Raw genomic sequence first — 23,421 nt, forward strand, 5'->3', positions numbered from 1 at the left:
TGCTAAATTTTCTGCTTGTTGCCACATGATTGACTTTAAAAAGTGAGCAAAGTTATCCTTCCCTCACTTTGAATCCGCCTGTGAATTAGAAAAGACAAATGGTAGATATTTTTGTTGGGGATTTAGGAAAAAAAAAAAAAAGCCAACAGGGCACAGAGTATCTCTGTTCCCTCCCACTGCAAGGTTTATTGATGCTGTCTGCAGATTTGTGTTTGCTTTACTGCTGGTAGTTAGAGCTGGTGATCAAAGGCTAGTATAGCCGAAACCATGAAGGGACATAATTGGTTGGACTCTTTGAGTCCTCTGTAACAATACTCAGTTTTGTTGTGTTAGGCAGGGCTCCACAAATTATAAAACATTGTATGATTGCTGGGGCAGTCGCTCAAATGTTTTCTTCTCGTCTCAATTCCTTTTATACAGGAAACCAATATAGCTGGGAGCCCAGGGATGAAAGCTTTAAACCTGGAGGGTGCCTGGTGCTTCCTGAGAATCTCACGGGGGAAACATCCAGTCCCAAAACAGCTTCGCTGACAGATATATTTTTATAGCCTATTATTTTCTCTCCTCATTCTTTGTTTCATTTGAATATAATAGGCTCTTTATTTTTAACTGCTCGTCTGTTCCTGCCGTTTATATCCTCACCCAAAAATCATAATTCTCTGTTTCATTTCTTTCTTTCTTTTTTTTTGTTTTGTTTTAGACATCACATTTGGTTACTGTTAAACATATGTGCTACAATGCCTGTATAGAAGGGACATTGTTTATTTTTCTGAGTAATAAATTTTCCATTTTCCTCTCTGTCTTTTCAAAAGAATCCCATATTTCAATTTGAACCAAAAGGATATAGCCCTATTTATAGGTTTTGAATTTTGGCAGTGATGTAAGTGTGTTATGTGGTTGTATGACTTCATGAGAGGGGAAAAAAAAGGAGTTGCAGATAAATATATCAAAGTGTCATTTTCCTTTTTACTTCTCTAATACACGAGATGGAGAAAATACTTCTGATGCTGCTTCTCCTGGGTGTAGTTGGTGTGTTCTCAGGGGACTGCTCCAGGGTCCCAGCAAAGAAGCTGCCCATGTCCTTGAGCTACTGATGCAATTTTACAGTGGATTCAAACATGAGCAGATTCAAATGCTAATTAAACAAAATGTACAGAGTGTTTTTGCTGTTTGGAAGTGGATAAATGCATAATATGAGGCCCATGCTCGTAAGGTTACTTTTTTCTTTTATACTTTCCAAAATCATGTTTTGTTTGGTCGTTTAAAAAGAATAGATGCACAACTTTCTGGCATGATAGATTTTAATTTGGACAAATAAGCATGATAAGGTACTTGCTTTCATCTTACACTTGCATTCATCTTATAAAATCCATGTTAGGGTGCTGTCTGTGAGAGCCAGTCTCCACGTCTCCCCCCTTCTTACTACCCCTGCACAAACCCACGTCCGCCAGCCACAGGGGACGAAGCAGCAGTGTTTGCTCAAACAGCCTGTGCACGCAGGCGGCTCTGCACAATGCCAGGTCAGCACGACATGAATGCACCACCTCTGACACTTCGCAGCAGACCTTGTTACGAGTTCCTGCCCTGTTGAAGCAAAGCAAGTTGGAGAGCCAGTCAGGCTTTGCTCTCTGTGCTGCCACTGACTCTCAGACAAGTTCTTAAATCTGGGTCTCAGTTTACCCGTCTGTAAGTTAACAACTGCAGTGCTTGTCTCTGGGAGTGTCTGAGAATAGAACTGGTGGTAAAAACGATTTTTGTCCCAGAAAACCTGTAGAGATTAGAATGTTATACATATGTTAATATAATTATTTAATAGAGAATGTAACTGTAGATGTATGTAAACATGTAATTTTAGCCTCCAATTTAATGATAATGAAAAATCAAATAATTAAAATTTTCATTACAGAATATTTCCTCTTCTACAGATCTTTTAAAGTTCAGTCATAACACATCTTATGTATTATGTAAAATGCTTCATTTGGGGTTTTGCTCTTCTGTGAAAAAAAAAAAAAAGTTTTGCTGAAATGGGATTTGCTGCTGAAAAGCTGTTTCAAGAATGCCTTTCAGTTGCACAACTTAATGTAGTACCTGGAAATGATTTTAAGCTCCTTGCAAAAGAACAGCCAGGGATCTATTACATTATAATTATTAATTATAATGCAATTAATAATTACTGTTATGATTACTTAACTCTTTTAAGTATGATGTTCTTTTTATGTGCTTTCCTTCTTGCAGATTGATCACCTTAATTACGGTATGTCTGTTTGCATGTACTTAGCACCTATTAAAATGAAGCCTAAAGTGCATTCTCAAACAAATTAGAAACTGCTTTATATGTTTCCAGGCCATCTCAGTGGGAATGAACTAGCATTTTTCATCTCCCTGAGTTAATGGGGCTTGGACTTTGCATCTATGTTATTTTCCCAGACCTTTGACAGAAAATACTGGCTCTCTTCTTGGTATTTTGACCATTACTGGTAATGGTCTAATGATTAACTCTTGGAGCAATGGGGAAGCGAGTGTATGCCATCAACCCAATATACTGAATTCTGCCAGCTCCTGAAAGAAAGACGCCTCTAGAAGTTTGCAGAATGACATGTTTTGTAACTGGATAACATGATTTGTTTTTCATGTTTCAGTCAATATTAAGGGTTGTAGACTCCTCTTTGCTGTTTGCAACCCCCTTGGCAGTTAGAGAATCCTAAAATCCTCAGTGGACAAAGGTCTGCACGCAAGTCCCCACAGGAAATGTCTGCAAGACTGAGTAAATTACAGATATGGTTTTAGAGATACCTAAAAATGATTATTCTCCAAATTAAGTAATAACTTAAAAGGATAAAACCATCTACGTGAGTGGTCTCCAAAATATGGTGAGATTAGGCCTGAGTATGAACCTCACTTTGCTGAAGCCCTGCATTACTTGCAAAGTCTTCTATATACAAGAAAGATGAGCTGAGTATTGTGTTTTTTGGTTTCTTTTCCTTCCCTGGCTGTAGCAGGGTCATCTGAGGCAGTCACTACCCACGCTCACACAGATGAGCTGTGCAGCAGTCGTGTCTCTCGCTCTGTCAGCGTTTTGGGCAGAGTGTGCATCTCTGCAGAAGTGGCTCAGGTCTGTTGAGCTGCCCAGCCGGTATGGCTCTGCCAGGAGAGTCGTGGGTCTGAACCGTCGTGCAGCTCTTCCTCTCCATCACGTAAGGCAGGGGCTTAGCCAGCTCTGTTTACGCTGGCATCTCCTGGGCAGTTTTCCCATTCTGCTTCAGCCGCTTCCCTCAGCACAGCCTATTATGGGTAGGTCTCAACACTTTTCCTCTCGGATTCAGATCTACATTACTGGGGAAGGACAGCAAAGGCTTTGGGATTCAGATGACCAGAGTGTTTTTTTTTTTCTAGGCTTACTTCTGCACTGAAGTAAAGTATAAAGAGGAATGATAACATTTGGCTCCCTCACTGGTTCATGTGTTGGTGTTCACAACAGCTTTTGAGGTACCTGGGGGAGAGTGTCTTTAGAAAGTAAAATGCTGTTGGTGGTGGTAGTGTGATATTATAATCATGTCTGAATCTTCAATCATCTAAACACAAGCTTTTTAAGTTTTCTGCACCTCAGAAGTGGAATCACTTCTAATATTATCATTGGGTCTCTCTGTAAACCAGTTACCTACCGGTTATTTGTGCCTCTCATAGGCTGAAGAACAACAAATAAAAGCAACAGATGAAGGTTTCTGTCCTGGATCAGGGCTGATATTGACCAGGAATTGCTTTCCTCCCTTCACTTTGATAAGCTTTTCCAGTTTCTTCAGTCTGGTTGCTTTTATGTGGCCATATCTATCATTATATGGTTGTTTTTTTATTGCTGATAATAGCTTATTGAGACTTAAGGAACTTTATTTGCTTAACCTTGGATCTCTGGGAGAGAAGCTCGTTACTTTGAACCTTTCAGCCTCCTGCTATTAAAAGTGTTGAAAGAAGCAACTCTAAATTAGGGCTTTTATTGCAATTTTAAACACACAAATAGATGCCTTCGTTCTTACAATCAACATCAAAAGGCCAGAGAGTCTGGAGTGTATCAACCATATTGGTCATTCACCATTGATCAACTTACACGTGCCTATCTCTCCATCAGGATCCCTTCTCCTTCAAATGTGTTCACTCAGTCATGCTGTTGGAGAATTATGAAGCTGGGAGCAATCTCAGTAGTCCCCAGTTGTTACATGCTGTAAAGATGGACAACTTGGCCTACTGGCATTCTTTGGTATGAACATTGTGTTTTGTGGCATGGATGAGTCTCTATGTTTATTATATGCATGTCATTATACTCCGACTGTGGAGTTTGAATTTTCTGTTCTGCACTTCTCATGAGGATTGCTTAAAATAACAGATGCTAACTGTTGCAGACAGATTAGTTAATTTTATAGCTGATAAAAACAATAAACTAATAAACATCAAAGTGCTTAGGTCCAAGGTCCAAGAATGTAAAGAAGGAACAAATATCTAAATGTCTGACAATTAATTTCTAGACCCTTTGTGTATTTGTATGCTATGACCCTTCCCTTTTGTGTAGTACAGTCTGTGCGTCATCACTGCTTAACTCCAATATGTGTGTTGTGCAATTTGTTTGGGCTTGCATCTTACAAGTCAATATATTGGTTTTTGTCAGTGCTGTGGTTCCGTGAAGTTAATTCTTTCTTTGGATGGGAAATACATCAAAAGAACAGATGTGTTGCTTTAGAGGGACAATGTTCTTATTTTATGCATAGGTATAATTTAACATAGGTGTATATTGGACTTTGTTTGCTTGCCTTTTTTGTGTTTGCTAAAATATGATTTGATTGCATGTGTAAAACATGTGAGAACTATTTTAAAAGTATGTCTCCACATAAAGCAATGGAGTTAAAACATACTTTCCTCTTCCCATTCTGATGTTTCCTCCCAGCCCAGCTATTTTTTGCATTATAGATGAGCCCACTACAGATGAACCCAACTACTTTTATGCACTACAGATGAGCCCCCTCCCCATATAAATCTACTGATAAGCAAACTCTGCCCTGAAAAGCTTATGTTAATGTACAAGAGATCGTATTCTCTCTAGACAAGCCAAATATGTATAAAAGAAAAAAATATTAGATCACATGTGATCTGCAGTCATACAGGATGCAAGAAAGAAACACAGAGAATAGCCCAGATCTCCCAAATACCAATCAGTACTTTAATCAAAGAGCATCTTCCGTCTGTTCTTCCAACTCTCTTGCTCTTCCTCATCTCAGATATACGCTTTGTTGTGATAGTCCCCCCAGAAATGCATGGCATCAAGTTAATATATGGAATATCTGGTGAGAAAATGTAAACTCTGTTGTTGTTGTTATTGTTCTGCCAGCAGTCTGTATGGTGGCAGAGGGGCAGAAGCTGCTGGGTGCTTTGGCTCAGGAGTGTAACTGAGTGCATCTAGTGGCTTAGCTTTGAGAAATTGGTCCTATCCCTCCCTTTCCCTGCTGCTGGCTGTGTTGTACACAGGACACTGTCTTACAGTCATTCAGTTGACTGGTATGGCAGAAGATGAGTCCTTTTTTGGCAGATTACTGAACCAAACCATTAAGGTGATGGGGTCTACAAGTGCCAAGACAAGCCTAGGGAATTTCCTTTCTGATCCACTTTTCTGATTTGCTGCCTTAATTTGTCTCTGGAAACAACCAGGAACAATTTGTGAGAAATCATTCCATGGTGATAAACGTGGAACAAATGTTCTGTAATTTTGCTGTTTTCCACTAGATACAGATCACTGTTTTTCTTGTCTCCTGAAGTCTCCTTTATGTTGTGGGATTGTCTAATGACAAGGTCTTCAAAGGAGAGAAACAATATTCTTACGCACATAGAAGACTTCCATTGTTTCCCCTGCTGCTCCTTTGGCTTGATGCTGTATTCAAGGAGTAATTGTAGGAAATCAGTGCTCCTCTTCCTAAACATAAACTAAGTTGAACTGCATTCTTCCTGTCTGCTATTGTTAGCAAGAACATTAGAAAATTGCTGTGCAGCAAGTCAGTCATGAAGGAGAAAAAGTGGGACAATTTGCATTTTTTTTCACAGATGGATGCAATATGTACCTTTTCACCTGCTGTAAATAGGATTGTTTGTGGTATGAATTATGTCATATAATCTTCACGAGAAGGGCCATTTCATTATCTTCAATGAAATTATATGGTGAAATAAAGCAAACAAGTTTAGATTCTTTTTTTTTTTTTTCTTTCAGCAGTGACATTCTCTTTCTTTTTACAGATCAGTGTAAGCCAATGAAGGGAGCAGTTGTATATTGGCTCAGTAAGCAGGGTAAGAACTTTTTCAAACCTTTATATTCCCATTGGCTAAGATGATTATTTATGTGTCAGTGAAATACAGTCAAATTTAGAACCAGGTAAGTATCTAGTTCCTCTTTGCCTCAGCATATTTTATGTTTCATATTGAGATTGTTAGGTGAAAGTCTGAGCAAGGAAAAAGGAAAATCTGAGTATTTCTGAGTATATTTATTTGCAACAGTTAGTACAGAATGTATGTCAGGGGAATGCATTACATGGTTGCATACTAGTAAGAAGAATCTTACTTAAATTTGTTCTCCTCAAGCCTGGATAGTTGTTATGAAGGTCTCTCTGCTGTAAAAGTTTCTCCGTTCATGTGTCCTGTGGATTTTGTTATTCACAATCTTTTTACCAATTCAAGGAATTTTCACTGAGGTCATAAAAAGTATTGTTTAGGGCAAGTGTGAAATATTGTATGGAAATCCCTAATATGGATGAAATAATTAATTCTGAGTTTGGAATTGAGTCTAAGCTTCTGTTTTAGTTTAAAAGATGCTTCAAGAGCAATAGTAATTTTCAGAGCAACATGCCTAGTTGCCAAATGTTTTGAAGACTGTCAACTTCTAAGGCATTTATCTTGTGACAGAGTAGTAACATTTTAAAGTCTTAGATAAGGCTGATTTGTGCCCAACAGACTAGTCAATCCAACTTAAAAGTTTTATTCTTTTTTTTTTTTTTTCTGCTTCTAATAAGGAAGAAGACTTTTAAGGCATCCTTATAAGGTGGAGGCATGTATCATGTAATAAAATGATTCAGAGGAGCATTTCATCACTTTGATTAGGGTAAGAAAACTTTCCTTTAAAGCACAAAGGCAGTGTATGATGATAAGTATGCTGGTAGGATTTTTAGGTTAATGAGGCATGAGTAAGTGTAAGCTTTCCATGATGAAATGAATAAGTGATTGTATTTACTGTGGCTAAACATTGTATTTATTAATATCTAGTACTGCTATTCAAAAGTGATCTTTTAATAAGCTTTTTGTGCAGGTGACCTGAGACCCATGTGAATATCACAGCCAAAAGTAAGGAGACCTTTTCTGCATAGAAATGCCCAGTGTTAGAACCAGGTTTGAAACTGCAAGTCTTCTGCAAAAGAAAGGGAAGACAAGGGTTCGTTTGGCAGAGAAGTGAAAAAGTGTAGTTCTTTAAATGTGAAATGTGAATTAAAGGCTTGTGCTACAATAAAATTTACTGACCTACATGCTCAGTTGATAAGTCTGAATGGATTTGGGATAGACGTCCATCTTAAGAATGTATACTTTCATGTCCTTGTATTCCAGAAAAGTCATTGTTCTGAGATGAAAAATGGTTTAAAAAGTGAAATAAAAATGTGAAATTAGATTGAATTTACTAAGGGCTAGTACTAGCAAAACCTGTTACAATTTTCTGTCAAGGCAGGTTTCGATCTAGAGAAATCAAGGCTTCATTCAAACTGAAGCATTTAAATTCAGTAAAAGTTTTTGAAGCAGAGTCACTCTAAAATACTCTGGCCACTGTGTATGAGGTCAGCAATGTGTTACAGTTATGCTTGAGAGTCCAGGTTTCATTTGAATCATTTGAAATATTCTAATAACAAAACACCAGTCTCTTTCTTATCACTTGTGCTCTGGGGATGCCATTTGGTTTTGCCTATCAGTATCACCAAAGGTATGATAGGACCTAAAATGAATATTCAGTGGTTCTGTAGGGGTAAGGAGCAAAATCCTAGCCAAGCTGAAGTCAAAAGTTATATGTCATATATACAATCCATATGTATTGGTGGCATAAAGAATTGCTACACTCTTTCCAAGGTGGTTAAAATGTCTATAAACTGAGCTGGAAAAGCATTTCTTGGCATGGGATGAAGTGCCATCTAGATTTCCTGGCCAAATTGCAAGAAACACGCCATGATAAGCTCTTTGTGGCAAATGTGGTGCTTCCTGTGGTGCTAAAGTAACACCACTTTTACAGCTATGGGACACATGGGATTACTTGTGAAATTTCCTGTCATTGGAAGATTTCAACATTATGTAGGTCAAATTTGCATGAGAGCATGGTTTATGTATGATGCCTGTTGTTTTAAAGCACAGGGTAATGAGTCGCCCATTGCCCAGCTGAGGGCTCTTTTTTAATGTTAAACACCCATGCAACTACGGTGGAAGCAGCCTCAGTTGGTCACATTTTTGTGAAAAGTGCATTACAATAGGACATTAGTCATCCTTGCTTGATAAAAACAAGAAGTATGAATGAAAAAACATAGCACAATGTAGTGCTCTCAAGAGCAGCTTATATTGGAAGACCTTTAAACCTTTTTTTTTTTTTTTTTTGAAGTGTGTTGAGGGGGAAAGACACTGCTGCTACTTGAAAGCCTCTTTGGGATTGCAGGTCTTGTGTAGCAGCGGTTGACTCAACCCTTTATTTTTTGGAAGAAGAGAAACAAAGTTCTGGGTTCTGCTGTGGCATGGGGCATTCTGATGAGTCCTTGAGAACAGGAAAAATAGAAAAGGTCTGCCTGCTCTCTCTGTAAACACTCAGGATCATATAGCATTTTCTGGATGAGCTGGTTTTTACACTGGGTCACTACATTTTTCCTTCTCCACAATTGTGCAGTTAGCTGCTGCCTTCCAGCACAGTACACAGCACAGTTGCACTGCATATGAACAGTGTTCGGAGCACATGAAAGACTCTTTAAGTAACAGTGACCATTGGCACTATATTGCACAAGTGCTGTTAGGCTTTCTCTGTTTCAGGGTTCAATAAAGGACACTTTGCACCATTTAATCAATTCCTGAAATGCCAGACTTTAGGATCTGTTTGGGTTGTAGGTAGATGTCAGGAAATAGCAGATTTTCTGATTTATGTGAATACTTTTGCTCATAAAAGAAAAACAGAAGTGGTTTTATAGTCTTATAGTTTTTGGCAGAACAAATAGAAGGAACCGTAGGATGATTTGAACACTGTGTATGTTAGCTGGGCCATCAGGTTGAAAATGTTATATTATTTTACAAGCAGAAACAGAAGTCGCTCAGATGTTAGCCAGCACTGCAGGATAGTGGCAAGAATGTGGTGGGGAAGACAAGAGACCCCAGTCTACCTACCAGGTGATGCTTAAAACATGAAAGGCACCATACTCACACCTGTAAATTCAAGGGCCTAACACTTGGTCCTTCTTTCCCACACTGTTCATACAGCCTCTTTGGTTCAGTGGGCAAAGTTTCGTGGTGGTAGTCACTTAAAACTGCCTCATGAATTCATTAGGATATCAGGAGTTTGTTAAGAATACGAAACATTTTTGCATGTAATATGATTTATAAATTTGCTTTTTTCTTTATGACAACTTCATTATAATTTCAAGCTGTGATGTTTCACAACAGAGAGAATCACCCTCTGCTGTTATAGTCCCTTTAATTCTCTGCCTCTCATTTGGTTTGCCGTTGAAACTTTGGGACAAATGCCCCAAGAAATGGTGCAATAGCCTCTCTATGGCTTTAGGCCTGGACAAAGCAATGGAGAGAAAATGCAACATGCAACTTATGCACTAGGGAATCATGAAGAAGACATTCAGTTATTGTTTTTTGTTTTCTGAGTAAAAATATGATTGTAATTAAGTTAAACTGCTGAACTGAGGCTTATGAGGTGTTCACCACCCTCTTCTCCTTCTGACAGCAGTAGGTCTGAAGAATGGCAGTTCAGATTTTTTTTCCCCCCCTCCCATGACTTTACACCACAGTGAAGTTTGTTCCAAGCCTGAGGTTGCATTTAGATTAAACTTTTGGGATCTAAGACTCTAACTCTTCTTAAAAGACTAACTCCAGTAAAGATAATAAGGGTATGAGGATAAGTTGCTGCTTGAAATGAGTGGAAATGTTGTTTTAAAGACCTTTGTGTGTGTCACAGGGAATCAGGACTAGATTTGGAGGTTTTTTAATCCTAGTTTTACTATTGCTGGATCTATTGGGCATGGTCTGTGTTTGTGTTACACTTATATATAATGGACTATAAATGAATTTTGACACATCATTCTTTTTAGGAGGTCACTCCTCTTTAAAGAAAAACATTATTCAGTAAGTTACAAATGATGTGTCCTAAAATATAAATTCCCAAGTATGGATTAGACTTTATGTTATAAAATAATTTGGTTTTTGCTCAAGCAAATAAGAAGTTCAGTTGCCTAATGTTAGGCATTAAAGTAGGATTAACTTAAGGTGTCTTTAAAAAAAGGAAAAAAAATAGAAAAAGGAGTTCTTGAATATAACTTCAGAGGGACAAGGTTTTATACTTTGTGTATGCTTTCTATAGATTGGACTTTAGATGAGTGACAGTGCAAGAGCAGATTTTGAGAATGTTCAGAGGAAAATGTCAAAATTCTGTTCACTTAATTTTGAGAATGCGCAAGTCTTAGTTACGTGTCTTCAGTATTTTAAAATTAGAATGCAATTGGCTCTGGAATGAAGTTGACTACAAAGAGAGCAATTAGGCAGTATCAGTGACCAATTCTTTATGCATCTCACCTTAAAAGTCTATAAGGAGCAAGATAGCCCCACCAAGAGTCTGGTCTGAGGCACCCTCTTACAAGAAATGTCATGAATGCAATTTCTTTTTCAGAGGAATTGAAGGTGAGCCTGGTGCTAACTGAACAATAGTATCACTGGAGGCACCTCTTTACTCCTTTTAATACCTCTAGCACTGAAAGTGAAAAAGAAAACCGGAAAAAAAACTTTTGTGTCTCACTGCTCTTTGTACTACATTACCTTTCAATCCTGATGCTCAGGAAGTTGCAGAAAGACACCAAAACACCATTGCTCAAACTGGTTTTGTTCTTGGATTCTTACCCTACTTGGAAACAGCTTTCAGATGTAGAAGAAAACAACTTCCACTAAAAGTTAGTAGGATGGAGTTAACTGATGATGCAGGCAAAACGACAGAAATCTACTTAATGGAATGTATCTGGGTTTCTATGTCCTGTTCAGAAATGAAAACCAACCAACCAAAAAACCAAAAACAAACAAACAAAAAAAAGTGGGTGTCAAAATATAGTGATTAGAATATAGGAAATTAGTTCCAAAGAATGACTGGCGTTTGGGGGAAGGAAGATGGGTTTTTATATTATTTTTTAACCTGAATTAAAATATGAGCACACTTGCAAAGTAATCTTAAATGTAATGAAACAAAATATGGGACCAAAATCTGGTGGTCAACAATAGAAAGAGCAACAATTTATGGCACAAGTACCCTCTGTTGAAAGACCTAAGCATGGTAGATGGATCTTCTCTTGTTTGAAAGGGTAGGCTTTTATATGCCTCTGCAAAATGCACAAAAATGGGCTCACAGAATTTCAGTACTTTGACAAAGCCTTAAAAAGGCTTAAAAAGAGGGAGTCCTCGCTCTAAACGTCAGTGACTTGGCAAGGCTGGGGACAGTTGGCTTTAACATCAATGCTAGTATTCAGCTGACATCCTTGTTCAATGTATCTTTCTCACTGCAACTGGCAAGGAACAAGAGCTATTGTGACTGAAACTTTGAAAGTAATATTTAATTAAGTAAATTGATGTGCCCATTGGGAAACTGCACATCATTTTTATGTGGCCTTTTTTCTTTATTAAGGCTTTTGAAGGGATGTTCTTTGCATTCAACAAAGTTGTATCTTTACAGTAAGTACTTAGTGATATGAATGCTTAAGCTTTCTGCTCAGTGGTATCAATGGTGGAGCTTTGCTCTTAATTCTCTGCATTCTCCATACTTTCAGGAAAAATACAGCATTAGGTGGTGTTTGGCTTGTGCTCTAGGTATAAATCATCCTTATTGAAGTCTGAAACATTGATCAGTTCTGCCTGAGGAAAAAATTAAGTTTCAGTGGATTGCTTCCCCCCTGTTTCTAAAAATACTTCTACTGTGCTTGTGGAAATGAAATGGAGAAAAATACTAACATTTTGGAGGGAAAGCAATTAGCTGCTTGTGCAGGGAGGGAAATGTAATTAATCATTATCCTCTGCTTGGGGCTCACAAAGAAGAGGGAGAAACCAAAATATGAACTCTGAAGGGTTAACCACAACACTGAGGGCAATTTGTCTATTGTTTCTCTATTAATATCATTCACCAACTTACCACTCATCACCTTTTCCAAGTAGTCTCCCTATAGCAACAAATGGCGCCATAGGCAAGCCAGATGCAATCTCGTCTCCGTTTTCTTTCATAAACATTTGAAAATTTGTTTAAAAGAAAAGAAAAGGAAAGTGGGAGGAAAATGTTTATTTTGTAGAAGCTGCATTTAGAACAGGGGACCCTGTTTTTTCTATAACTCTCACTGCTATCTGAAAGGCCTCCACATTTCTTCAATATGATTTCATTTCCTTAACAGAGCTGTTCTGTGCCATTGAAGCAATCCTAGATTCCCTTCACAGCAATCTTGATGATCCTGAGACTGTATTCTGAGATTTGAAAGCATGCTGTCAGAGCCCTACATACAAAATTGGCTTCAGTTCCTCCCCACCTTTAGTTGGTGGCTAATTTTCATTTCTCTATTTAATTCTATAACAGTTTTTCTCAGTGACATATCTGCACAGAACTGCTAAATGTATGATGTTTATCTGTCTGCAGTATAATGGAATGAATAGGTGAATAGTTTATTATCTGGAAATAATTGCTCAAAGTCCTTAAATTTTAATTATTCATTTACTAGGTAAAGCCATTATTTTTCCTTAAAAAGAAATCCATTGCTTTTCTCCTTTTTTGGTCTCTAAGCTCCTTTCAGTTCTAGCTGACTTTAAGAGATGGAAAGCATTGCTCTTTCTTTACATGGAAAACAATCGTGATTAATTTGTATGTAGCTTATTTCGGTAAAAACAAACAAACAAAAAACTTTCCCAAAACCCAAACTCAGGAAAACACAGTCTCCACAAGAGTATTTTGTATCTTTTTATACAGTTCAACCTAAGATGAGCATAAAATACCAACTGTCCTTATTATAATAGCAGACTTCTAGGTTTTTACAGGCTTGAACAATTGCTTTATTTATGAGTTACTTATTTTTCCTTTAATGCTTTTTTTTTTTTTTTTTTTGATTTGTGAAATATTTAATGAGCTGCTCAGACCAGCCTGTCATACTGTGGGTGAGTGCTCAGTGGCAGACCAGGTAGGAGTCTGGAGTCTGGTAACATGAAGAAGTCATCCTCCTCCATTCAGCCACTGAACTGTGGTAAAGGTTAGCCAAAATGGATGCAAAATGGTTTTTCTTTGCAGGAGCAATTGCTGAAGTTGTTACAAAGAAAGTTATATGGTCACAAATGGGGAAAAGATAAGTTCAGCGACTGAGAATCTTTGCTGTCAATCATTTCTCAGTGTGGAGCCTTGCGTGAATGGAATTAACTTGAATTTCTTTAGAAAAGAAATATGGGGCAATATTTTACATTTGCCACCAAGATGCAGCAAAACTTGTTAGTAAAAAAAAAATCAGCATTGGTTCCTTCCTATCAATTGCAAAACAATTATATTGAAGTTTTTGCCATCTCATTTGATGATTTGAATATATGCACAGGCATATAGTCTGCTTCACCTACGTAAGTAGTAATGGCGAGACCTGAAGAGCTGATGGCACAATGTGTCAGATTTTTGGAGAAATGCTGTTATCTCTTTGAGCAGTGGGGAGCTTTGCCATTGGTGCTAGTATACCGAGAGTTCGTCTTGTGTCGCGAGCCCCTAGCCCTGCAAATCTTCCAAAAACACAGCCTTGTTTCCTGGCTAAAGTTGTGTTTGAGGTATCTGTGGCTCTTGGTGTTGAACAGGAGGGAAAAGTTACGCTTGGATGGATTTTTCTGACTTTTGAAGAGCATCTTGTCTCCTTATCTGTGGCAGACTGCACTGTAAACACTTCTTTAACTACTTCCAGAGCTTGCTTCCACAGGCACAACATTTGGCCATGCCATCTGATTACCACCAAAACAGAGGAAAACAGCCTTCCACCGCCACTTTGTAGCTGGCGTTACACTCTGTTATCGTCCAGCCAGTGTTTACAGAATGCCACAGTTAACGTTGCCCAGATGCTCTATCTGTGGGAAACCCAGAGACCAGGCATCAGTGACCGCCCGTGTTTTCCAAATTCAACCGTCTTATCCGAGGCCTAGCCTGCTTGTGCAGGCTGGGGTCACCCCACAGCCCGGCTGTGCTGCCAGTTAGCCTGACGGCAGCTAGCGCTGCTGGAGATGGTGATGTTCCTCTTGTTTAGGCCACTTACAGCTTTTCAGCGAGCGTTTTAGAGCAAAGTGATGTGGTTTTGCTGGTGGCTTGTGTACCTAAGAGAATTTTTTAATGTTAGAATGTGATAGGACTACTGCCTCAAACTACAGCAATGTTTTATGCAGTTACCAGCAAACCGTATGGATATTGCAAGAGCTGCGTGGTTTCCAGGAGCTGGAATATCAACGGTATTTTGCCTGTATTTTACTTTGGTCATCACTTAGTGTGTTGGCATACATTTTTTTCCTTTTTAATGTTTGACACACAAGCTGACGATTATTAAAACCCCTCATGTCAGCTTTTTGAGGGTATGTCAATTTCTGAGAAATGTACATAGCTCTCCTAGGGTAGCTTGCTCTTGAGGAAAACACAAAGTAACATTTTCTTGTGACATCTTTTTTAGTGTCTATGGCATACTCCCATAGCCACTGATCTAAAGAACTGAAGAAGTAAAACCATTTTCGGCTGTGCTTAGGGAATATTTGAGATAACATATACAATCAAACTCTGTAGTGTCATTATAGAATCACGTCCAAGATATGTTAGTGAAAAGAAATACTATTTTTCATAAAATAAACACTTCAAAAGTGATCATGTTCCACCAAGCACACATCTGTAGCACCGCCATTCATTTCCCACAAACTGTGTAAAAGGTACGGAAATTTCTGGCCTAGACAACTTTTAAAAATTGTATAAGTGCTGCTTCTTTTTTTTTTTTCTTTAATATGCAATTAAACTTCATGATCTTTTTTTTTTTTTTTTTGAAACTTTATTATTATTTTTTTTTAAACCACAATTTTGGAGTTCTGTATTTATTTTTAAGACAGTTTTCGTTTTCTGAGGAATTCATATTTCAGTTCCTATGTATTTTGCCCTTCCCATACAAGGAACTTTTGTGTAAACCACACAAACGGCCCCACTACCTGAGGTACTACTATGCTGTTAAAAGCATGAATAGACATTTCTTCTTTAAGGGCTGGAGGTGAGGTTCTTTTAACTGCTTCATATCCACATTCCTAAGCCTATTTAAAACCTGAGCCCAAAGTCCAGCTGACAATGAACTCTATTTTCAGCTAAAATCCCCTCCTCCCCTGCTTCACCACACGTTGTTTCTGCTGCTGGTCCACTTGTGATAAAGACCAAAACTGTTGTTTGGCTGACATGCAGAAGGAGTTGTTTATCAAAAGGAGGCTATTCTAGGAGGATATGCTCTTTAAACAGAACAATGGGGATTTTGAAGATAACCAAATCAGTACTACATAGGTGTTAGATCTGTTTTAAATTGTTTCTGTGTTGGAAAGTAGGAGGGGGCCCGGGTTTTGTCTTTGAATCCCTGGCTTGCAAGTGTGAAATGGTTAAGTCCAAATTAGCTGCCAGCTGTGCTTTGTGCTGCAGCTCCAGAGGATCTGTAGGGCATGAGCTACAGATGCTACTGTGGGGCACAGCCCTGGGTGTAAGGGGAAAGGGGCCACACAAAATCCAATTTCACTTTATCCAGCCATCCAGCTATCTTTGTGCTTCACCCTGGTCTTTTTTTTTTTTTTTTTAATCCATCCGTCCTTGGTGCTGGCGAACTGAACTGCACTTCCTAAAAGCAGATCTACAGAGTCCTCTTTTACTAGTTAGACCAGGTTACAGACATGGACCCGCTCTACTGATACAAATCACTTGGCTTTTAGACATGTAGAAAAGTACCAATAGCTGTTTGATAGGTGGGAGGAAAACTGGGAAACCTTATGGAAGAGTTAGTTCCATACATGTGTTCAACAGATGTATGTGATGTGTTTTTCGTTGTTTGTGCCTTCTGCAGAGGGAGAACCTCACCAAGTAGAGAGGTGACCTTCCAAGGGAAGGGAGGAACATTATATTTTCTGTCTAACCCTTAGATGGCTGCTTCTCTTCTTTCTGGGCTATGACAATCACTTATATCCTGTAATGAATGCTTTTTCTTTTTACTTGTGTTATTTTGGTGTAACACCCTAATACCTGTCACTATAGGTCCAAGCGAAAGTTCCCCTTTCTCATTTACTTGTAGTGACCTTTTGTGATACAGTGATCTTATTTAAAACTCTTTCTTTCAAGACTAGGAAAATGAAGTTTCCCTATAAATAACCAACTTTTTTTTTCCTTCCTCCTGGCTAGCAGCCAATATTTCTGCCTGTTTTCATATAATGCCTCTATACATGAAAAGAAAAGGAACAGAAAACCCTTTTCCCCTCTAGTGCTGATCACATGTAAGTGATTTATTTAAGGCCACACAGTGAATTGCTTGCAGGGTGATTCTGCCAGCCATGTGGTTAAAGCTCAGCCTAAACATGCTTGGATATTTGCAGGTTGTTCAGGAGAACATCTGGAGGTGCCCACTTTTCCTGGAATGCCTGTTTTGATTGTTTAAGGAAGGGGGGGGAAAGAAGTCTTTCCTTTTCAGCTGGTAGATATCTCCTGGCCTCAAAATTCAGGAACAATCTGTTTTCATCTGTAATATTCCTACCTTCTGGGAGCCTTCTTCCTCCTCCAGTGCAAATACAAACTTAAATTCTTCTGAGCATGGAAGGAGCATCTCAGTGACCTACGCCTAACACCACTGACACAGTTCGGCATCTTGACATGAAGCCTGGATTTGTTTTCTTAAAGACTCCCACTAGGTAAACCCCACGGAAAAACCAACCCTTGACAGCTATTGCTGTTTGGCCATCACCTTTTACAGCAAAGTGTGATGGTGTGGAGACTAGGAGGGGCACTTCTTTTGTTTGTGCTGGAGCCAGCCTTGCTGCCTTTTTTTTTTGGTTTTAATTATTTTATTTATTTATTTATTTTTGTTTTGTTCTGTTTTGTTTTTTGTTCTTGTCCTGAAGTGATATATTTTCAGAAACTGTATCACACAAATGGGAAGAAAAAGTGACTCCATGGTTATTCAGACAGATGTAGAGATCCACTTTACACAGCAAAGTAGGCAGTGTAGGCTGATTATTGCAGTAAGATTCGCCAGAGGCAGCCCTGGCAAGAGTGGTAAAGAATGAACCCTTTTCACAGGGTGATTGTGTTGCAAAGGGACCCGGCTATAGCTCAGCCAACAGTGAGAGCCCTGTCACTTACTGCGGTGTGCAGTCCTGGTGGAACTATGTGCTGTGCTCTGCTCTCGGAGGGTAGCAGACTGCTTCATAGTTGTGTTCCTGGGATTTAAGCAAAATAGACCTTCTGAAACCAAAATGATCCTCTTTAACTGAAATAGATTCCTAATGAGGGACTGGTCTTCAATTAGCGTGTCCAAATACAGATTTAGGGGCCTATTGTTTGCCCTTTTGTTTGAAAATGATGCCCTTTACTTTTTTATCTTATCCAAGTCCAGAAACCATACTTACATTTGGCTGTGCGTTTTCCGTCTTTGTTCTAACAATGCTTGACCTGCCCACGTAATTTAACTGACTGGGTATAAGGGTTGTGCCTAGTCATCGCAATAACTCACATGCATTGACAAAGGTGACAGAAACAAGTTTTAATGACAATGTAAAGGGTAGAAACCCTATTCAAGAGGAAATATGTTTCCATATGTCAAATACCAAGCAATTTAACAAAGGAAGCAATTATACCTCGCAGTGCTGCTGGAGTCCGGAGCACTTCTCTGTTTTGTGGGTACCCACACACCGACGTTCGCCGGCGTATGAACTCGGCGCATTGATTGCTGCCGCTTGAACTCTGGACTTGCCTTTCTCATTGGTTGTTTGCTTTAACCGCAGCGCTGAATGGAGCCTTTGGAGACTATCACAATGTAAATAAATACATGTGTGTTTGTTTCTAGCCTGCTTAAAAAAAAAAAAAAAAAAAAGTGTGTGTCAAAGAAGGGGGAAAAGCTGGCAAGCGTGCATTTGCATGCCTTTGAGATGCAGGAGGTACAGGAAGCGATGGGTTTAAGGGAGGGCTAGGAAAATCATTCAGTAGGGGTATAACAATAGGGAAACAGAGAGTGGTTAGGTGTTGTTAGATTAGATTAGGGCAGATTTATTTAGAAAGTGCTATTCATTTTGCTATTAATCATGTAGAGGTACTTAAAGCTTACAAAAAAAAAAAGTCTTATTCTGCAAATGAGCATGGTTACTTTTTTTTTGTTGTTGTTGTTATCATCCATTGGAAGAGGTTACATTTATTTATTTAATTATTTTAATTTTCTTTTTGGAAAAAGGCTAGACTGGATAGAAAATGAAAGGTGGCAGTAAAGTAGTTCAGGCATACTAGATTGCTCTGCTGCCATGATTGTCCCTAGGCTGGATTTTTGTTCATCTTTTGCATTAGCAATATTTTTCTTTGTGCTTTTACCCTTGTTGTTATAATTTTAAATGTGATGAAATATGCTGACTCTACAAAGTTTTATGTTTCAGCAAAGGAGAGACTGCAAATAGAAAAGAACAAATGAATTCACAGTTGGCAGGGGCTAATTTTGTGTAGTTACTAGCTTACATCATGGGTTTCTCTGCCAGTTATCTGTTCGAAAGTAAAATAGGAGGCATGGCATGGCCTGAAACTGAGGGAAAGGTTGGAGTTTCAGAGAGACAGCCTCTTCACACCATTGCCAAATCACCTCTCATTTACATTACATTTGCAGGCATAAAATAGAACACAAGTCTGATGGCTGCAAACAATCCTTATTGATACTTGTGCATTCCCTTCAAAGATTTTACTTACTGTAAACTTCTTGAAATTTGCTGTGAGGGAGAAACCTGGCATAAGATGCGGCTGTGGAGCATCACAAAATCTGACGAAACGTTCTGTGATGAAAGCTCCCCACCTGTCTAATGCACCTACAGCTGCTCACAGTGCTCCCCGAGGGAGCCTGGCTCTGAAAAGCCACGCTGTAGGGTGGTGGTGCTGCCATAGCCAGCAGACACCCTTCCCCTACTTGCTTCTGGTACCTCTCTTTTATTCTAATTTTCTCCTGGGTTAGCTATTCCCTCCTGTCTGAGCACTAAACAGATGCATGATTGCATCTTGCTTACAATCTGTTAATCCAGCTGTGTGTGAGGACTTCTTTTTTCCTCCCTTGTACTGCAACTAAAGCCACCATCAGCATCATCTGAAGGAAGGAGGTGGCTCGTCATCAGAGCTTCTCCTAGTCTCTAGCCTGATCTGGCCCTGCACACTGTCAGTCACCTCTCTTTAACCTGCACCTTTAGTGGACAAACAGAAGAGCGGCTCCTGCATTTCTCAAAACAGGTCTTGCTGGAAATGGACCTATTATGATCTTTGGTAAATAGAAGTGTTTGTCACTATATTATTTTATTAACATAGCTTTTTCTTGAGTCCTAAATGCTGGCCTATTAATCCACATTAGACGACTGTTCTGCTTTCTGATGACTGTTTCTTTTTTCTGAGATGTTCTGCTTTCTGTCTATTGATTTCTAAACCAAATTTGAGCCATCTATTAAGTACTATAAAACTGTGTGAAGTCTAGTACTTACTGGCTTAAGTTAAACTTCAGGATGGATTCATGCTTCCCAGCATTTCCTTTGTCCCACTTCGCTGAATCAGTTGCCAGCTTCCCTGAAAAAGAATGTCTTGTCTCCCTTCTGGTTTTGCTATTTCCTTTTGTTGGCTGAAATATTTAATAAAAATGTTACAGCAAGTGAGAGCCATACACAAAAGTGTAAGTGGAGGGAGTTTCTCTGGCTGAACAATACAGAAGGTCAGATTTGGCAACTTTCATTTCTGAATGTATTTTCAGATCTGCCTCAGTTCTTAGCAGAATACAATCATCAAGATTTTTTTTTCCCCTTCATTTGATTGAATAACTTATTTTAGGCAAGATGAAGAAAAATCCTTTTTGTATTTTTTTTTCTTTCTTGATTCTTGTGGTGATGTCATCGTATTTGCTCTTTGGTCACCCACAGAGTATTTTGTGGTAGAAACATGGTCGCATGGTAACAAACCAGTGGACGCCCTGTCCCTGGATTGCTTTTCAAGAGCAGAAAAAGGCAGTTCTCCCATCATCATTGTGCACTCCGCCTCGCTTTAAAGACGGAAGAAGGGAAAATGAGACAAATGCTCTCCCTGCCCTTCACAGTCATCTCTAAGCATGCGGTGCTGGCCTGAGAAAGTTGCTGGCCCGAGAAAGTTGCTGGCCCAGCAGGGCTGCAGCATGCATGGAGCTGCTGCTCCTCCTCGCCTGTGCTTGCAGTAGTTCTGAGTCATTTCGGTGGGATAGTCCTGAAAATGTGGCATGGTCAGGTACCAGGTCCTGCTCTCCTGAAGGACTCGCCCGTGCTGGTGGGATGGGTGCATGAGAAGGGCGCAGGAGGTGGCTGTGTCAGGGTTTGTTCTCTTTGGGCTTGCTGGAGCCGTGTCAGCGCAAGCTGTGTGTAGGAGGCTAGGACAAGTGTGGTGAAAGCCACAACAGAGGGTTCCTCTCATCTCAGCACGAGGCACCTCTACCAGGGCTTTGTGGTATTGCAGCTACGTAAGTGTGGTTCAAGCACCATGAAGCAAAACCCTTTCAGATATCACAGATCATCCTCCTTTTGAAAGTTCCTCATCGTTTCAGTCCTCCCCCACCTCCCAGCCTCAAACTCCTCAGCATCATGCTCAAGACTAAGCACGACAAATCTTGCCCTCATTTTTACTCTTATTGCACGCACGTCCCACGCTATGGAGGCTGTGGCACTCCTGTTGTACCATTTTCCTGCTTTCAAGGTATGGCCACTGTTTAGTGCTCCCCTCATTCACATAGTTACTCGAAAACTGCATCTTTCTCTATTTCGCATGAATTTGACCAAGTGTGAAATGTGTGCCTCAGAAACCTAACTGTAACCACCTGCCGTTTTCTCCATAGTTACGTGTAAGCAAACCCATTACAAGTATTTGTGTCTCTGCTTTGGGTGCCAAGGAGACATTGAGCCTTTCTGAGCCAATCCTCTGTTATTCTAGCACTAAAAAAGCCGCATTGATGTAGGAACCCTGCCCTCTTGTCTTTCTACTGTATCAAGAATTCATATTGTAGCTGTGACAGTTTGTAAATCGCACCGTTGTTGGTAGAGATAGATACCCAAATTTGTCCTAGTTCTAGGTCTGGAAGGGGCTTAATTTCATAGACTTAGCAGCTGTAGCTATTTTTGAAAATGTTTAAAGTCTGCATGTACCTGGATAAACTTTAAAGGACCTTTTTTAGCCCTTATTTGAGCTGTGTGTTTCAATGGTTATGCTAGTGACCTTTTCCATTACAAGAATTCATGTTAATTCATGGCAAGCCAGAACATTATTATAAACCTCTTGACTGTTCCGTTTTTTAGGGCTTTGAAATGTAATCAGAGGTGGATTTATCTGATACTAGGAGATGAAACAGTTACCAGCCTTAGGTTTCCTCCCTTTTATTTTTCTAGGAGGTTACTGCCAGAGTAAACTGAAATTGGAGGTGGTTTATGTTAATGCTGCAGCCTGCAGACTGCACTTGCTCAGGAGTTTATCCAGCAGGATCAGCTGATCCCGCTACAGGATGGTGACCTCTGGCAGAGACACAGGACAGAGACAGCTGCTTCAGCTCTCCCAGCTAAACCTGCTTAAGGCGGTGAGTGGGAGTTGTTAATACCACTATTTGTTTAATTGTAGGGCTGATAGAATTTTTGTGTGTTTTATTACAATAAAATGCATGAAGTAAAAACAGAGGTAAAATTGAGTGTGCTACTTGGGAGCTGGTTCTCAATTGTTATTCCTCTTTGTTAACCAGGCCCTAAAATGAAAAGTAACCAGAAGCATGTCTGGCTTCAAATTTTGCAGTTGTGTAACAAGGCAGCCCACCCTGAAAGGTCTGGTGCCACTGGGGTGCACAGTGCTTTTAGTAATACAGGGCAAGGGTGAGTTTTTTATGAGCTTAGTCTTCTTATTTTCCTCCAGATAGGCACTTCTCAGCTTTAGTACTTGAGAAGAGGCAGCCAAGTGTGCCCTGGAAGCTATTTGCTGGGGAAGTCTGTTAGAAAAATGGGAATCCAGAAGACACTTCTACTTTAATAAAGAGAGGATAAAGTTTTTAATGATGATAGCTTTATGGAATTGGAGACCCTTCCCTTCCTCCCTCTTCCTCGATAGGTCCCTTTATAAACAAAACAGAGATAAACCAAATACTCGCTTCAAAAGCTACTGCAGGGATCCCATTGGTGTCATGTGTGGACATGTGAAGTGCTGTATCCTTGTTTCAATGCGCCCAAGCCCTGAAACTCCTAGGGACAAACACGTGCTGTGGGAGCTCCATCCTGTGCTCAGGCTCACTGCAAATCTGCAAGTAATGGTCCTCCTGATAGAGAAGCTGGGGGCACTTGGCAGTGGAAAGTACCTTGCCCATACTGGAGATGGTGATAGAATTGGCAATGAAGAGGTGACTAGTCATTCTGTGAGCCCTGGTCTGGGGCCAGTTTTCATTTTCGTCTTGTCCTCTTTCTGTTTTTCTTTCTCTCTCACTTTTGTTATTTATACCAATGAGCAAATGTTGCTTATTTTTAGCAGCCTTTCCATTTTGCTCAGGCACTGATCCTCGGTAATGGAATGCCTGTGGCCCTCCCCAGGGCACCATCCCATGTCTAATAAGAGCAGACAAATGCAAGCTTTGGTGTAGGGAGTTATTGATTTGCTTCCAGGCAAGTGGGTGTGTGTGATACATGTAAAAGGTGCCCATGAATACTTTATATTAGCAGTCTAACATCTTAGTAAATAGCCTCGCATGATCTGCCTTGGGCTGTTGATGAGAAATTATTTCTTTATGTTATATATTTCCATAAAGCAAGCAGACTTGCAACTTGCTTATTTTAGAGTGTGTAAAACCAATAATAAAAAAACAAACACCCAAATACCCACACCTATTTCCACAACCAGAGCAAAAGCAAAGT

General features: G+C 39.6%; 1 protein-coding gene across 1 annotated transcript in view; it reads left to right on the plus strand.

The window, feature by feature from the left end:
- Positions 1 to 23,421, plus strand: part of LOC310896630 (uncharacterized protein) — a 108,572-nt gene that overhangs the window by 33,018 nt on the left and 52,133 nt on the right. Inside the window, exons 9-11 of the mRNA XM_083829117.1 lie at positions 421 to 6,406; positions 7,045 to 7,129; positions 21,925 to 22,109. The gene's annotated coding sequence lies outside the window, so the exon portion shown is untranslated. The remainder of the gene's footprint in view (positions 1 to 420; positions 6,407 to 7,044; positions 7,130 to 21,924; positions 22,110 to 23,421) is intronic.

The sequence above is a fragment of the Anser anser genome (genome assembly GCF_964211835.1).
Source record: "Anser anser genome assembly, chromosome: 3".
In the NCBI taxonomy this organism is placed as follows: domain Eukaryota; kingdom Metazoa; phylum Chordata; class Aves; order Anseriformes; family Anatidae; genus Anser; species Anser anser.